This window comes from Gorilla gorilla, chromosome 11 (assembly GCF_029281585.2).
Source record: "Gorilla gorilla gorilla isolate KB3781 chromosome 11, NHGRI_mGorGor1-v2.1_pri, whole genome shotgun sequence".
NCBI classification, from domain to species: domain Eukaryota; kingdom Metazoa; phylum Chordata; class Mammalia; order Primates; family Hominidae; genus Gorilla; species Gorilla gorilla.
In genome coordinates, this window is record NC_073235.2 from 57514997 (window position 1) to 57527639 (window position 12643).

Consider the following 12643-nt stretch of genomic DNA (forward strand, 5'->3'; position numbering starts at 1 on the left):
TTTAAGAGGAAGACTAGCTTTCCTCTGAATTGGGGTTCCTGTGGCTCCTTTGCTGTTGAGGTCATGGACTCCCTAGAATTTCTTGGCAGCAAGACTGGAGAGAGTGGAGAAAAATAATGATAAATTTCACATTGCCTAAAAATGTTGAGTTCCATTGCCATCTTCTTGAACTGGGTTTTGGGGTCACATATACCCTTCAATGTTTCAGTCTACAAAATCAAATCCAAGGTTAAACAATAAAAGCATTGGAAAAATCCTCCATTTCCAAAATTGTCTATAAACAAAAACATAATCTCTTGATTTGTACTATGTTCATTCAATTAAATTAGAAAAACACACCCGTATGACTAGATTGCAGTTTATTCAAATGAACACAACTTTAAACATGCTAGATGTTTTCTAAGTATATACAACATCATGGGAGATAGACTTTGGATGAGAATTATTTTCTGTGGATTTCCTAATTATTAAACATTTTTTTCTTTTGCTTTTTTTTTTTTTTTTGGAACAGAGTCTTGTTCTGTCGCTCAGGCTGGAGTGCAGTGGGGCAATCTTGGCTCATTGCAACCTCTGCCTCCTGAGTTCAAGCAATTCTCCTCAGCCTCCCAAGTTGCTGGGATTACAGGTGTGCACCACAATGCCCAGCAAATTTTTGTATTTTTAGTAGAGAGGAGGTTTTGCCATGTTGGCCAGGCTGGTCTCGAACTCCTGGCCTGAAATAATCTGCCCGCCTCAGCTTCCCAGGGTGCTTGGATTACAGGCGTGAGCCATGATGCCCGACCTAAAACATTTGATTCTAATTAGATCATGTTTAAGAGAAAATAAGAGTTTTATTCAAAGACAATGGGCAATTTTTTGGTATATTTATTTCTGTTTAACATACTCTAAGTGGAAAAACTAGACAGTGGCCTAATATCAATGTAAGTATATTTTACAATCTGAATGGAAATTTCATAATAAATAAAGATATTAAGGCTGATATAATCCGTCAAGCTTACTGATATTTATGTTTTCAGCTGTAAGATGATATTGGTTGTAAAATTATTTTAAAATATTTTGTTTGTTGTTGTTAATACATAATGAGATTTTAATTCTTCATGTGTCCTCTAGAAATCACCAGATAGGGATCGGAAGCACATAGCACAGTGCCTGGCATACAACAGGCACTAAGTAAATGTCAAAAACAAAAAATAAAAAAAAAACCAACAACTCAGCTGGGTGCGGTGGCTCACGCCTGTAATCCCAACACTTTGGGAGGCCGAGGAGGGCGGATCACGAGGTCAGGAGATACAGACCATCCTGCTAACACGTGAAACCCCGTCTCTACTAAAACAACAAAAAAAATTAGTCGGGCATGATGGCAGGCGCCTGTAGTCCCAGCTACTCGGGAGGCTGAGGCAGGAGAATGGCGTGAACCCAGGAGGTGGAGCTTGCAGTGAGCTGAGATCGTGCCACTGCACTCCAGCCTGGGTGACAGAGCGAGACTTCATCTCAAAACAAAAAACAACAACAACACCAAAAAACCAACAACTCCATGAATCTGTACCAATTAAATTCAAGCATACATGAATATCATCAAAGACAACTTTAGAAGTAACAGCTCATATACATCTATGACAACATTATCTCTTGGCCATTGCTATGTCAAATGTTAGTCTTGATGGACACTTAGAGAAAAATTTGAAGATATGTTAGCTACAGCTGAGTTATTATATGAATTACTCTGAAATTTTTCTACCCCTGATGTAAACACTAACTTTGATAAAATCAAATCTGTTTTCAAATAAGAATCGTTGGAATAACTGGTACCCTGTTTAGTTGATAAATTTTGTGAATTATTGCAAAAGGAAATACGCTCTAGTGGGTAAGTCAAAAACCTATTAAATTGATGACTTATTCATTTATTCAGCAAATATTTTTAAAATGTGTTTATGTTCTGGATAAATAAGATATAACTTGTCTTAAAAGAGCATTAACAGCAGCTGAGTATTAAACAAATAACTGCAATAACTGTGATAAATACCTAAGCGTAGGAACAAAGAATACAGTGAATCATTCTTACTTCAGGGCCACAGGAAATCTTACACATACAAACTTCCTAGCAGGATCTTAAATGAGGAGAAACTTTCTAGGGATTACAGAGGAAAAGAGAAGATGGGGGACATTCCAGAAAGCATCTTGAAGAAATATGGCATACTTGGGGTATACAAGCTGTTCACTGTTCAAATGATCAAATGGAGGGGAGGAGCAGAGAGAGAAATAGGCATGGGTCAGATCACAGAGATCCTTGATTATATGCCGTGTGTGTGTCTGTGTGTGTGTGTGTGTGTGTGTGTGTACTTAAACCTTCTTACAGCTTCATGAAGCTACCTCTCAAATATTTATTCCTAGGTCTGGCCACTTTCTTGATGTTCAGACACACATTTCCAACTACTTTCAGAGCATTTCATATTGGTACTCCATCAGTGTTTTAAAAACAATGTGTTCAAACTCGAACTTATTCTCTGTCCCTCTCTCTTCCTGTATCAGACTCTTCCAAACCAAAAGCCGTTCCACACAACTATACTAACAAACTTGAATAGATAAGGCCCTTATCCCAAACACTTTCATGAATGTTTGTGTGTGTATTAGAAACATATTTTTAAAATAAGTTGAAACTTCTGAAACTGCACTTTCCAACATTGTTTTGACACAAGACTGGTTTGAAAATTTGTGAGAAAGAAATAGTAGGGAGACTGTGCTGATCACAGACTGGATGAGGTAGGCATTTTCTGCAAATAAACCGATATATTCTAGGTAAAAAGATTTAATTTCAGGGAAGAGCAACTTGTTATAAAATTAATAAAGAACCCTGAATAGACTGTCACCGATCTACATTTCCATATATCTGAATATTTCTCCTGCCTCGACCACATGAACAAGCTATTCAAGCAAAAACAAACAAAAACAGGCAAGAGACAGAGGACAGAGAAAGTCAGAAATGCTTGGGAAAGAAATACAAAATCAGTTTGATTTACAATATACTATGGGCAATTTCAGTTATCTTTGGAATATAAATCATGAACAAGAGAAGGTTGGAGTTCTGTTTGTATTGCATGTTGCCACTGTGATACTCACATTGGTTCTCCACCATAAAAATTTATTTCTGAACTAAATAAATATTCATCAATAGATATATTATAGAGAAAAAAACTGACTCATTTCTGAAAATTCATGCTGAGAGGAAAATAAACTAATTCACTATGTCTTGTGTGATAGTCATGCATTTTCATTTTCACTTTCAGGGTGTAACACAGTAAATGTTTGTCGGAAATAACACTATCAGGAAATTTGATTATTCAGGAATATATTTGAAGACAGTTGAGCCTAAATATATACAAAACAGTTTAAAGTGAAAAAATTGCAGCAATATATCTCAAGAAGTGATTTTTAGTTGATATGCTCCATTTTCTTACAGTTAAATGTGCTATAGAAAAGAAATAACCTAAATGTTTTCAAATTTTTGTATGTTTGCTTCACCCATAAAACACTTAATACTAGTTGGTATACTTGTTTATATAATAACCATTCATTAATATGTTCTGCCTGTAACAAATAAACAATGTCACAGAACAATAACTTTATAAAGCAAGTAAGAAAGTTTTCAATTTTCAGTTTACCTAAAAATTGTTTCAGATAGGTTTTATCATGAAGTCAAAATATTATTTCTTTTGTGTAAATTATAAGTATAGATTTTCCTAATGATTAGTGTACTCTCTAGCAAGAGATAAACTAGCATCAGTATTACTATTCTGATAAATATTCCTTATTCATATCAAATTTAATTTGGCTTGAGTAATAAGCCTTTATTTTGATTGTGCTTAGTCTTGATTCTCAGACTTTATTAAATAGACCATGCATATAATTTACTTTCTTTCCATTAAATCACTACTCTCTAGGTCATGAAGGATATAGTCACGAAATTTCACAACAATATTATCTTTATGAGATTTGTTTTCATCATTTCACATAAATTATATCTGTTTAGACTGTCTATTACTAGGTGAAGAATTTCTTTTGTTCAGTTCTGCTGTTACTTTTTGTATGTACTGATTGATGTGTCTTAAATGATATATATAATATTTATTTGGTGATTTATGATTTTTATTATTTTTTAGTTATGTCCTTTCAAGATAATTAGATTTTACAATTTTTACTTTGATAATTGATCTTGGATTCGATCTGAATAAATATATGGCCACATTTAAATATTTTGCTAAAAAGCAGCAGTTTTAGTCTTAATGTATTCGAAGGTCATAATTATATCTTAAATATACATATTAAAATTAATATTATATGTATATTTTACACATATTAACATGTTTAATCTTTAAAAATAAGCTTATGAAATACAGAATGATACTTCCATTAGCCAGATTTTTATGTGGAAGTAAAGAATATCTATAGACTGAAAGGAGTGCTTCAAATAGAGTAAGAGTGATATGCTATGAGAATACACAGGCCAGGTTTTCTACCCAGGCAGCAGGCAGATGGTAGGGGTGGTTTCCCAGAAGAGACAGAACAGAGCTGAATTTCAGGAATTAACAGTAGCCAACTAGGAGCAAATAAAATGAAAAGTCATTCCCTATTGAGTGAACTGTATATGTAAAACCACAACAAAAAAATAAGAGAAATTACAATATTCAAGAATTGCTAAGGCGGTTCTTGTAGACATAAACCATAGAGAGTGTAGCTGGCAAGAGCAAGAGGTTAGAATGAACAAGGCATTTAGGTGCTTATATCACAAAAGCTATATCTCAGCATATTCCTGTGTTGAGAGAGTTACTCCAAAATTTCCCTGTTTCCTAGGTAGCCATATTCTATGTCCCACATCCCTGAATCCTATCCAAAGTTGAATGGAGTAGGCAGAGCATCTGAACAAAGCCAGCCAGGCAATTTGTAGAACTGATAACCTTTTGGGTTTTATAATCTAGCCATTCTAGATATCTAGGAAATTAATATGCCTATCTCCCTTTATCAAAATTTTTAGTCAGCACTTACGACTGTTCAGATTTGCAGAAGAATCTTGAATACATTGGACATGGACAGAAACTCCGGGTCTGAAAATAAAAGGCACAGAAAAAATAAGGTGAATATGCATATATTGGAGATACTATTTTGTGGTCAAGGTCAAAAAAATTGAATTGCATTTAATAAGGAAAAAGAAATATTCCTCATCATCAAATAGTACTGAACAATGGGAAATACAATTTATCTGACATTACTGATATATTTATGAATATCTGACAGCTAATTAAAATATTTGTAATGTTATTAGGGATAGACTTGGGCTGATATGTAGTATTTATGAGTTGGTCCATTTATAAAACTCTTTTGAAATTTCAATGCATATTTTATTGGTTTAATTAGCTTGGATTAATTAGTTAATTAGTGTAGAATTCCTAGGTAGATTTCAAAAAAGATTGATACATATTTTATTCAAGAATCAATCTGTCTGACTTTCAGTTGTATAATTACTATTCTAAAGCACACACAAATAATGAAAATACTCTAGGGGAGACTGGCATTTGTTATGTAACTACTAAATGATTTATTTATTACCATAAATTAATTAATTTTTAAAATGACTATAAGAGATTTTTATAATCTATAGAGAAAGAAATCAAAATTCAGAAAAATTAAGTAATTAATCCAATATCAAACAATGGAGCCTGTTTCTATACTGGTCTTATTTAAAGATAATATTTTTTCATATATCACTCTATAGAGAATTTCATTGATAAAATGGACATTTGTGCCCTTAAAAAGAATTATACTTTTTAAACATCATAAATTCTCAACTTTCTTTGAAATTCACACTGACTTTGTTACACGAAGTTGAACCCTCTTGCCTTCTACCAAAACCATAGTGCTATACTGATTTCATAACAGGTCATAGTTAGTAATATGTGGTGGGTTCTAGGAATAATAATTTATAATTATACTCATTTCAACTAAAATATGTTTAAAGTAATTATATAGCTGATTTTAAGTCAATTGTGCTCAACTCTGGCTATGCGTTATACTAGAGTGGTAACTTTAAAAATATATATCCTTGCCTAGGGCCCATCATACAGTATTTTTATCAGAAACAATGAAGAAGAAGAAAGCGCATCAGAATTTCATGAAGTTTTCTATGTGATTTGATTGGTCAACTAGAATTGAGAGTAGTACTTTTAAATTTAAGGCTTTTATTCAATATAATACTGGAAGTCTTGGCCAAAGCTGTTATGTAAGAGGAAGAAAAGTAGGGCATTCGATTGGAAAGGAAGAAGTCAAATTAGCCTTGTATACAGATGACATGATCTTATATGTGGAAAAAGCTAAAGACTCCACCAAAAAAACCTGTTAGAACTGATAAATGAATTCAGTAAAGCTTCAGGATACAAAAATCAACATACAAAACCAGTTACACTTTTGTATGCCAACAGTAAACATCTTGAAAACAAAATCAAGAAAGTAATCTTATTTACAATAGCTACATAGAATAAAATACCCAGGAATTGATTTAGTCAAAGATGTGGAATATCTATCTACACAAGGAAAACTATAAAACTGATGAAAGGAATTGAAGAAGATACAATGAATGGAAAAATATTCCATGATCGTGCATTAGAAGAATTAATATTGCTAACATGACAATACTACCCAAAGCACTTTATGGATTCAATGCATTCCCTATCAAAATACCAATAACATTCTTCACAGAAATAAAGAAAAATATCCCTCACGTTGGGAGGCTGAGGGAGGCGAATCATGAGGTCAGGAGTTCGAGACCAGCCTGGCCGACACAGGGAAACCCCGTCTCTACTAAAAATGCAAAAATTAACCCGGTGTGGTGGCACGCACCTGTAGTCCCAGCTACTGGGGAGATTGAGGCAGGAGAATCGCTTGAACCCAGGAGGCAGAGGTTGCAGTGAGCTGATATCGTGCCACTGCACTCCAGCCTGGGTGACAGAGCAAGACTTCATCTCAAAAAAAAAAAAAAATCCTAAAATTTATATGGAACTGCAAAATACCCCAGATAGGCAAAGCTGTCCTGAGCAAAAAGAACAAAGCTAGAGTCAGCACACTTCAAATATGAAACTACAGTAACCAAATTAGCATGGAAATGACATAAAAGTGGACACATAGACCAATGGAATGAAGTAGAGAACCCAAATATAAATCTGTACATTTACAGCCAACTCATTTTAAACAAAGGCACCAAAAACGTACATTAGGGAAAGAGCAGTTTCTTCCATAATTGGTGCTGGGAGGGCTGTATAACTATGTGCAGAAGGATGAAATTAGATCTGTATCTCTCACCACTTACAAAAGTCAAATTGAAATAGATTGAAGATTCTAATCCAAGACCGAAGCTATGAAACTACTAGAAGGACATATTGAAAGAACATCCCAGGACATTGGGTCTGGGCAAAGAATTTCTGTGTAAGATCTGAAAAGGACAGACAACAAAACCAAAAATGGAAAAACAGAATTACACCAAGCAAAAAGCTTCTGCACAGCAAAGGGAACAATCAACAGAGTGAAGAAACAACCCACAGAATTAAAAAAAAATGTGCAAACTATCCATCTGACAAAGGATTATAACAATATATAAGGTTCTCAAACAACTAAATAACAAAAAACCCAAATAACTCATTTAAAAAATGACAAAAGATCTGAATAGACATTTCTCAAAAGAAGACAATGCAAATGGCAAACAGGTATATGAAAAATGCTCAACATCAATAATCATTAGAGAAATGCACATCAAAACCACAATGAGCTATCATATCAACCCAGTTACAATGACTATCATCAAAAAGATGAAAAATAGCAAATGCTGATGAGGATGTGGAGAAAGGGGAACTCTTTTATATACTTTAGGTGGGAATGTAAATTAGTACAACCATTATGGGAAACAGTATGAAGATTCCTCAGAAAACTAAACATAGAATTACCACATTTTTCAGCAATTCCTCTATTAGGTATAAATCCAAAAGAAAGGAAGTCAATATTATCAAAGAGATATCTGCACTCCCATGTTTATTGGAGCACTATTCACAATAGCCAAAACATGGAATCAACGTAAGTGCCCATCCACGCATAAATGGATGAAGACAATGTGGTATATATACACAATGAAGTGCTATTCTGCCATAAAGAAAAATAATGAAATTCTGTCATTAACAGCAAAATGGATGGAACTGGAGGTCATTATGTTAAGTGAAGTAAGCTAAGCACAGGACAAATATCACTTCATCACTCATATGTGGGAGCTAAAAAGGTAGATCTCATGAACATAGAGAGTAGATTGGTTGAAAGTAGCTTGATTCCCAGAGTCCAGGAAGGGTAGGGAGGAGTGGGGAATTAAAAAAAGTTGATTAATGTGTACAAATATACACTTAGAGCACTTTGGGAGGCTGAGGCAGGAGGATCACCTGAGGTCAGGAGTTTGAGACCAGTCTGGCCAACATGGAGAAACTCCGTCTCTACTAAAAATACAAAATTAGCCAAGTGTGATGGCGCATGCATGTAATTCCAGCTACTCGGGAGACAGGCAGGAGAATCACTTGAACCCAGGAGGCGGAGGATGCGGTGAGCCAAGATCGCGCCATTGCACTCCAGCCTGGGCGATAAGAGCAAAACTCTGTCTCAAACAAACAAACAAACAAAAAACAAATACACACTTACACAGAATAAAAAAGACCTGGTGTTCAATAATACCAGTCGGGTGACTATGTTAACATTAATCTATTGTACATTTTGAAACAGCTAGAAGAGAATAATTTGAATATTCCTAGCATAAAGAAAAATATTTACAGTTATGGGTGCTCAATTACCCTAATTTAATTATATAAATGTAACAAACTATATGTACCCCCAACGAATGTACATCTATTATTATATGTCAACAAAAATAAATAAAAATTTTAAAGTCTCAATGTAAAAAAATTCAGTCTGAGTGATAATGTCCAAAATCTAACATGAGAGAATAATGTAACAAACTGATAGGTTTTTGGGTTTTTCTTAGCTTACTGTGCTGTGCAATGGCAACTTGATGCAGTTGTCACTTGTTATAATCTACTGAGTGAATAGATTCCCCTGTAGGGGATAATGTTTCAAACTGTGTTGCTAATCTATCCAGTGTATGACTTTCAAAATGACATATGGCATTTTGCCACTTTAAAGCTATTTAAGTAACAGAAAATTCTTTCCATTAGTATACGAACAAAAATTTCAATTATTTAAATTATAGGTGCACACAGTTAAATTGCCTCTAGCTTTTGTTTTAATAAATGTACAATATGTACTTTATATAATACAAAATATTATGTTATTTGTTATTTCAAAACCATTGATTTTAATGGGTAAGTGATTGATTTTACAAAGTGCCTATGTACTTATAAACACAGATTTAAAGTAATGATATATGAGGAGCAATCTAATTTTCTCCCTGAAGAAAAATAACATTATTTAAGTGCAAATATATAAATAATTTAGTAGAAACAAACAAAAGGCAAGTAGAAAACACATGATAAGATGAGACATAGTGAATATAGCTATGTGATGTTTGAAATAGGATTGTTAGAGAGGGAGACAGAAGTCTTGAAGTCTTATTAGCTTACACACTTTCCACTAATGTAGATGAAATATATATGAAATTCACATGATAAACCATTTTTATCCTCATTTATGCACTTTTTGAAATGTTTAAATATAATTCAACCAAAACCTTATGATATATTGCATAATTTCTATGTAGTGTACTGTTATAATATCTCAAGATTCATTAGGAAATGGAATTTATAACTCATATGTTTCATAACTTCTCCTCTAGTAATAGAACAGATTACATATATAATATGTTATTACTTCAATATGTATAAAATCCAATATTCATATTAGAACTTCTAATGAGTTAGTTTTGTAAAAATAATATAAGGATTAAATACTATATATTACTTTAGTATTATACATATTATTAATATATATAAACATATTACTTCTTGAGTGTATTTCCTACAGATTAATTGTTGTTTATTGTGATTGCTCTGTGCTTTTCATATTCATGAATCTTAGAAATTAGAACTTGGGAAAAAGTAATATTTGCCACAAAAAAAATTTTTTATTATTTTATTTTTTTATTTTTGAGATGGAGTCTCACTTTGTCACCCAGGCTGGAGTGCAGTGGCACAATCTCAGCTCACTGCAAGTTCTGCCTCCCAGGTTCACACCATTCTCCTGCCGCAGCCTCCCGAGTAGCTGGGACTACAGGCGCCCACCACCGCACCCTGCTAATTTCTTGTATATTTAGGAGAGACAGGGTTTCACCATGTTAGCCAGGATGGTCTCGATCTCCTGACCTTGTGATCCACCCGCCTTGGCCTCCCAAAGTGCTGTGATTATAGGCATGAGCCACTGCGCCAGACCAAATAACATATTATTTTCTTTATAAAAATGGTGATACCTTAGAGCCATCAACTACATATTCTATAAGAAATTGACATTAAATAATTGACTAAGGAAACGTAAGAAATTTATAGGAATAATTACCAGTTACAAATTAATAACATAAAAAGCTCACCAAACACCAACTTTACATATTCATTTGCCCATCTACATATAGGATAAAGGCATTTATGTCCTGTAAACATAAAGCAACATTATGAAATAATGCATTATTTAGGGCATACTTTGTAAAAAGAACGACTGGTCTCAGGAAAAAGAAGTTTTAACGTTTGAAGTTGCCTAAACAGTGTTATTACATGTTCTTTTTCTTTTCATATTTACCTGGCAATTGCTTTAAAATATTTTGATATGTTCACTTTATTAACATATTTCAACTGGAAGAGTTTTTAATCATTAAAATTTATTTCCCTGACTATATTTTTTCTTATTTCACACTGTTCTTTTAAACCTTACAAAATACTCCAAATATCTTTTTTAAAAATATATAAATATCAGAATCTACATTTAGAGTCTCTTTTTTCTTTGTAAGCATACATATATATTCACACAAACACATAAAATTAAATACATATGACAAAATTAAAGACATTCTTTCAGTGTATACTCTTTGCATTTGACAACAAATTATTTTTTTGTGTCTGACTAAAGCTTATATTGAAGAAAAATGAGAATTTGAAAGAAGGCACCAAGACAAATTGAATGTGTATTTAATGTTCTTTTGTATTTTATATTTAAATTTAATGTAATTAAAAAATTAAACCAATCACATTTAACATCATTTTTGGATAAAGCATTTTTGGTGAGTGGAACTCTAGGGAGCGACAGTCACCTTAAATGTACTTCTAAGTTTGACACCAAGCACACTATTTTGTCCTTCCCAGATTCATGCATTTATAACTTCATTTATCATTGTTTTCATTGACTCTTATTAAAGTGTATTTTGCTAAGCCTTCATATTTTGAAGTTTCATTCTACCAAGTGAAATTGAATTGCAAATATGAAATTTTGTTGTGTATGTTATTTTTAAGAAAAAATATCCCTTAAACTGACTTTCTACTTGAGTTCATTTTGTTCAATCTAATTAGTCTCAATGAGATTTTGCCATTTATTATAAGCTAGAATGAGTCTTTTCCAGAGGGTGATATTATGTAGTTTATGACAATGGAACTAACTATGGAACTAATTAACCATACCCACTGTCCTTTCTTAGAATTCCTATGATAGAGTGCTTATCTCTTTTTGCAGTACCACTTTATCTCACTATCTAAAAACTAAGTTGTCTCTTAGTTGTCCAGCTATCTTTCACAGCATCTCTGCAAAGATTATTCATCAAATACTTTAAAATAGAAGTTTCTATTTTAATTTGATTAGGTTTTTCCTGAATGACTAAGGATGATTTCAATATCCATGAATGTAAAACTGGTTGTAATGCCCCTTGATTCTTTCTATCTTGGAAGACAAAATGTCCAGCCTGTGACTTGTATAGAATAAGCTTTCTGTTGTTATATTCTGAGGTTACCAAGTCACCTGAATATGAGTTTTTTAATCATTGGATGAAAATTAACATGAGAACCACCAGAACTTTTGAAACACAACTACAAGTGAATTTTATAATGTTTTAGGTTTAAATATCATTAACTCAAGGACAATTTTAAGAAATTTTTCCATGTATGCAGCTGAGTCATGTAAACAAGTAAAGCTTACCAACACGAAAAATTCTCCTCCTACTGTTCACACTTTATAGGCAACATTAATTTTATAGGTCATTTCTCCTGCCCAGGATGCCAGACATAGAAAGGAAATTGACTGAAAATCTCACCAAAACTGAATATAATAAAATTAGTCAATAAACTATCAAGAAAATAGCACCTTCAGCAAAAATACATCAGGAACACACCTTGAAGTTAATAAGTATTACTTGTTGCAGCGAGGGACAATATATAACATGGGGAAGATGCGTTTCTCAGTAAAAGTTATTAGAGTAAAACTTCCATAGTATTTGCACTTTGGTTAGGTAATTTATGGGAGTGCCTAAGGAAGCAGGGATTTGCTCTAAATTCAATGCTGGCATTAATTAGGGGCAATTCTATCATTCAGTATCTCAACGAATCTTACCTATAAGGAAGGAAGCCTGGAATGAAGATTA

At 33.1% G+C, this 12643-nt stretch overlaps 1 long non-coding RNA gene across 1 annotated transcript in view; it reads right to left on the bottom strand.

The window, feature by feature from the left end:
- Positions 1-12643, bottom strand: part of LOC109025910 (uncharacterized) — a 114552-nt gene that overhangs the window by 70437 nt on the left and 31472 nt on the right. The window contains exon 2 of the long non-coding RNA XR_008677703.2: positions 5041-5099. This is a non-coding gene — a long non-coding RNA (uncharacterized lncRNA). The remainder of the gene's footprint in view (positions 1-5040; positions 5100-12643) is intronic.